The following is a 6,471-nucleotide window of genomic DNA, read 5'->3' on the forward strand; positions in this document are numbered from 1 at the left end:
CATGCTGGGATGAGAGCAGGAGAGTGTTATTCACAGGTCTCTCTCTCTCTCTCTCTCTCTCTCTCTCTCTCTCTCTCTCTCTCTCTCTCTCTCTTTTCCTGTCTCTCCCTCTTTCATTCACTCTCTTTTCTGTCTTTCTCTCATCACTTCCTCCTCACTCCTTCTTCTCTCCGCTTTATTTACCCCCCAGTGTCTCCAGTGTTCCAAATGCATTCTGCACACAATCACATCCGACAACTGCTCCTGAACCTGTAGAAGCAATTAGATACTTGCCGTTGAAAGTTGGAGATTTTTGCTCCCTCTCATAGAACCACGTGTTTTCTGTCTTGATCCCACACGCCCTCCCTCGCTCCCTCCCTTCTTTCTTTCTTTCTTTCTGTCCTTTTTTCACGCAGCTAGCTGGGTATCAAACTCCTCATTACTCTAATTTGGAGAGCATGCCGCTCCCCTAATGGCCTCGGGGACCCGACGAATATCAAGTGCTTCTTAATTCTTTAATTCTATTCCAGCTTTACATTTATGCCATCCCTCCCTCAGACCTTCTGTCCATCTTTGCTTCAATTCAGATTCCATTTAGTGCCCCTCCACACACAGCCACCAAAATATGTCTTTTTTTATCCCATTTTTTGGAGTGAAGGATGTGGATTTTAAAAGCATATCAAAGCACCATGTCAGCTCTTTCTATTTCATGCCGTCCGTTGTTCCAGGCATCCAAGTGTGTACATGTTCTGCTGCTGTTGGTGCTCGACTGAATGTGTACTTATTCAACCCTATCATTTGCTGAATTTGACAAATCTCCATGGTGACTGAGGCAGCAGAGAGCGCGTGGATGGTCCTTGAGTGTGCATTAGGACCTTCTTGCAACAAGGGAGGGGGGTTGGGGTCGCCTCTGTAAACTAAACTGTGCATCCGGCCCGTTTCAAGGGCCAGAACGGGTTTCATTACATTGCATCTGTATATGAGCTCCACCGAGCACGGACTGAATGCCCAGTTAATGACTGCATATGGAAATATGAATATAAAACTTTTAGATTAGCTTCAGTGAACGAGAAAGCTAATTTGAAGGACATACGGTGGCCCTGAGAGCTCAGCGCGCGGCATCTTAAGATGATACGCATTGAAATGGCCATAAGCAAATGAGAGTGGAAGTCAGCAGAGCACATGCATCCAAGCCAAGGCCCGTCAGTCGCCTTCTGAAACCACAATCTGCTAGATCCAGATTTTCGTTTGGATCCACAGCACACAAGCATAGAGAGCGTCCCTCAAAATGGCAAATTTATTTTTCCATCAGGATCAAAATCCCACCAGTTTGTCAGCAAAATCCAGTCAGTAGTTTTTTTTAACCTTACAGTAAAAAGAAAACCAAAGCAACAGACTATGTTAATTGTAAAATATCTTTAATTAATAAATGAATATCGGACCATGACAGACGGCCGATGTGTTTGTGTGGGAAAGAGAGAGACAAACAGAACACCGTCCTGCTGTTCTTTTCAATGCCTTTGGATTTGAACTTTTACAAATATACTGTGGATCATGCATTTAGTTAGCAGCACTGTAGGATGCTCACCTGCACACACACAGTCTCCATCTGCACACATAGCACTGGGAGAAGGCAGAATTGTCAGGTTATTAAGGGGGATTCATTTTGGTTTAAAGCAGCTCTGTCCGCACCCTCAACTTCCCCCTCGCCTCCTTCGTTCATCCATGTTGTATCCTTTCTAATTTCCTCCTTCCCTCTCGTCATTCTGCTCCACATTCCCCGTTCCCTCGTCCACTTTAAGGCTCATCAAATTGGATTTCAGACTGAGAGGTATCTTGCTTTTCTTCAGTAACAGATGATTGAATTGAGTAGCATGAAAGCCAAGGGATTCATCATGAATTGCATCGTTGGGGGGTCGACGATGATGAGAGAGCAGCAAATTAAATGTAGAGACTGTAAAGTTACATCTGTTTATAGTGATCCGAGGCTTGCAGAGTATTAACCTACTTCAACAGACAGCGCTGATGCATGATGTTTTTATTTAAGTCCAGGCTGGTACAAACCGACACTGAACATGTGTTTAAACCTACCAGGCAGAAGCTACAATTATTTCCTCTCATCCTCTGAGTTTCGAGTTGATTTAAAGTAAACAGGAGCCAAAGAAAAAAAACGCCTAACCACTATTGTTCGTTTTGGACCTGAATAAATGATTCACTAGATACAGGATGTAAATTTGTTGACATTATGGGGAACTCAATCAAATACAATTAGTCAGCGCTGTAGTCAATGGAAAAACAAACATGGTTCGAGGGTAAGACATTTGCAAGAGTGTGATAATGCATTCTAATGGAGAAGCAACAGTCAGTAGCCAGCTGGACCATTTCTGATCAGGTCCATTAATGAGACATGATAATGTCCCCATGGACATCCAGGACTTGTTTGCCATGTGTGTGTGTGTGAGTGTGCATAAATGAATGACTAATTTTGATTGTTGGTTACATTTTTTACAGGCAACATAACCCTGCTCCTCCCTAAATGCAACAGCCTATTAAGTTGTGTGTGTATGTGTACATCAGTATGGCTGCACATAATAAGGACCAGTTCAGTTTCCGACCATTGGAGAAGTCGCCGATTCCTCACTTTCTAAGGCCGGTTTCAGGGTTTAAGACTTTGCGTTAAGGTAGATTGGAGTTAGGCATTTATTGCATTATATCAATGAATGGGAAGTATGTCAATGATACATGATATAATATGATATGTAAGTTGTGTGTCTGCATGTGAGCGCGCTTCTGGTGCTTGTTTCCTCTTTGGAACATTTTCAAGTAGACACACAAACCTTGTCTGGACCACAGCCCAGTCATTAAAGCAACATAAAAAAAAATTCTGAGCTCCTAAGGTTTGGGGTAAGCAGCTAATTGTGGATAGGTACAGGTTAGCGTTAGGCATGAAGTAGCCATAGTTAAAGTTGGGAATAAAGTATTGTTTGGGATGTCCATTATGAATGGATGTCAATGCAGCGTCCTCACAAGGACACCTTTGAAAAGGCTTGGTAAAATAAAGACAGATGTTGTCCAGTCCTCACTTTCCGATGCCTCCAAGGGCCTGACTGGGTTTAAGGGTTCTGGTCAGAGTTAAGTTTAAGTTGAGGTCAAACCTGTAGTTCTGATGGTTAATGTTCATCCTCAAACAAACAAACCTCTCATTGAAACACTAGCCTTTCTTCCTGTGTAGAATCTCAACCATTCAGGATCATTATTTTCCTTTTCTCGGTTTAAAATACATACCTCCTACTTCATACTGGTTGAGCTCATTTCCCCTTAATTCCTTCTTTTCCCAATGGTTTCCTGATGGTGACCTTTCATTTTTTAAATCCTGCCTCATGAATTAAAGACAATAAACGGACACACACACACACGCACAATGTCGTGCATTGCGTGTGTCCCTGAGGTCAAGGAGCCACATTGACCTGAACAGAACATGCGTTTGATACACTGACAGTCATTGGACGTCCTCCGTGCCCGTCTCCAGGCCGCGTATTCTCTTAATATTAAGCAGGGGTACAGAACAAGGCGCCGTGATGTTCAAAAGGTGTAAAGGAGCAGCTAAAGCACTCTGCACAGCTTGTCAAATTACCTCCCTAATGGCCAGATTGTCACACCGCCTCATCTCTGTGGAGAAAGAAAGGCCGACTGGGGGGGGGGGGGCGAACCATTCTCTTCCTTGTCACAGCAAAATCACTCATTCGTCTCTTTATATGCTACTTTTCCTTCAAGTCCTGCTTCTCAAGTACATCCTGCTTGTATTCAAATGGTACTAATGACTTGCAAGCGACTTTGAGTAGGATGTAGAGAGAGGCCAGATGTATTGTGGGCCTGTCAATCGTTTGTCTGCACTCTTTCAGAGTTACCTCCCCGAGCTTTAATAGGCTCTCCCATTAAGTCAAGTTAATCATCATTCACCTGACCTGAGTTATCAGCAGGAGGTCAGACACCAGATTAATTGCAAGATTTCATCATTATGGTCTTTTTTATGTCTCACACTTCATATTCATAGCTTTATTTCTGGATTTTCCATAACAGGAGGAGAAATTGTGTTATTATTTGTAGTTTTCTATATGTCTGAAAACCCATCACCCTTGACTCATTAAAAAGGTGTATTGTTTGTGTTTTACAATTTTACACAAGAAATGTAACATGTAAATGTACACAAACGATCCGTAGCGATCGGGGAATGTGGCTACGGTAGCGAGGTCCCGTCTACACACATGTTCAACCAATGATGAGTTGGTCTTAGCTGTCAATAATTAAGTTTTACTAGTTATTATTAAGTAATTAAAACCAAACTTTCCAGAAAAGTAACACTTACACATACATCAGTGTGATAACAACCACTTCAAATTCAATGTGATGTGTATTTTGCCGTTTCCCATCCAGTAACTTGGAGGATGCATGATTTATGACCTGTACTACAACCAACCACCAGGTAGTAATCAGGACTCTTTGACTTTTTGGGAGCTGTCATGTCTTTAATCAACTCGCTCAACATGTTTTCCTCAAATCACTAATAATGACGACGCTAAAGCCAACTACTCTCAGCTCAGCCAGGAAGATTCCATTAAATCTGCAGAGGCAGGAAGTAATATAATATAATAGTAATATATTTCCTCATACATATTCAGGGTACTATGAGTATTATTTATTTTATTCTACCTGTATTTATTAACGCAGTCCATTCATTTTTACTTTTACTCTCCAACATTTATTTATTTGGGTTACTCTGGCATATTGATATGAGTTATTGTAGATGAACATATCCAGCAGTAACAAGCGTGATGACAATACATAATTCATCAGAAGTTAAAATCCAATTATGTAATAATAATAATTATGTCATATTGTTCTGAAGTGGATAATTCTGCATTACGAGAACTTTTACTTTTCTACCTTTAGTCTATAATTATGCAAATAAGTATGTTTTATTACTTAAGCAAAATAGTGAAAGCTTTTACGTTTTGTTGACTTCGTTTCTCTTTGGACAAAAATGTTGTACCTTTTTCTTCTGTGTGTGTGTGTTTGTGTGTGTGTGTGCAAGTGGTCTTTACTGTGTTTATATACTGTGTATAAAACATAACTTTGCATCACGTTGCTTTTACTGCTTATGACAGCGGTTTTTATAACATATAATAAAAACATGGCCACTTAATTATAATTCCACAAAACCAACTGGTTTTGAGTTTTTGTATGTATTGTAAATCCATATGTTGACACATTATTGGTCTTTAGCATACCGTACCCATGGCACCAAAAACTTTTGTCAGTTGAGATTAAAAACCTTCATGAGTGCAAAATGGGTCCTGTCTTCATTGCTTTTCAGACCACAATAATCATCCCCTCCATCCATCCAGATGAACCAAAACAAAGTATGAAAGTACTTTATTGTTACCTAAGTCCAATTTCCTCATAATTTTCTATTCCTTTAATGACTCACATTCTCAAGCCTCGGCAGGCGCACACGAGCGCACACAGACACACACACAAAGAGGTATGTTTTTGCCATGAAGAGAAACCATTTGCTCATTTTGATGGAGGCCTAAAAGAGAGGTTGAGCTGTCTAAGTGGATTTTTCATTACTAAATATAATAGGGCAAAGAAAATTACAGCTGCTGCAGCAGGAGGAGTATTAGGATTGCTCATGTACTTTTTACATTGATATTTGGAATGACCAAAGAGGTACAGTGCAGCTGTATAAGAGCATTAGAGAAATTAGCACAGTGCTCTCTCTCCCATGTGTGCGCTCTGTCCCTTCTGTCTCAGTGTCAGCCTCCACTCGCCTGCTATCTGCAATTTCGAAAGGTACAGCCAAACTCACGGGGGGAATGAAAAAGCGTATTTTTAACCCCTGCTACAGCTCCAGACTGAGACAGAAGTGGAACACTAACATAATCGAGGAAATAATATTGCAAATGGAAAGCTATTAGGGCGGTCGAGCACTTTCTCATGCTGCTTCTGAAATATGTCATTTATTATGTGCCACTGCATGACAAACTCAGACTCAAAAATTGTAATTTCCTCACAATGCAGTCCAATGAACGCCGGACCCACCTTGCACATGTCGTACATTTAGGAGGAAATAATGAAGGTCATAAGCTTCAGATAAAGTTTTGGTATAAAATCTCTGAGGAAAGAGCTCCTACTGTAAATGTTCGGATTGTGTCCTGGGCATTCGTTTTGTCTTCACACGTTCGGGCCCTTGTGATTTACTGCCTGTAACTTAAACACAACATTTCAGTATACATGTACATAAATGCAGGATATATATGTTGTATACAGGGGCAGACATAGTAGGCCTATAAGTCTTCGAGCCACATGGTAAAGGCCCGTTTAAGTTTGTTAAATATTATATTGTTGGATGATTTTATTATTGATAACATGTCACAGTTAAGACACGTTTGAATTTTGTATCCTGTTTAAGGTGGGATTAATTTTGACTTA

The sequence above is a fragment of the Pleuronectes platessa genome, chromosome 4 (genome assembly GCF_947347685.1).
Source record: "Pleuronectes platessa chromosome 4, fPlePla1.1, whole genome shotgun sequence".
Classification (NCBI taxonomy): domain Eukaryota; kingdom Metazoa; phylum Chordata; class Actinopteri; order Pleuronectiformes; family Pleuronectidae; genus Pleuronectes; species Pleuronectes platessa.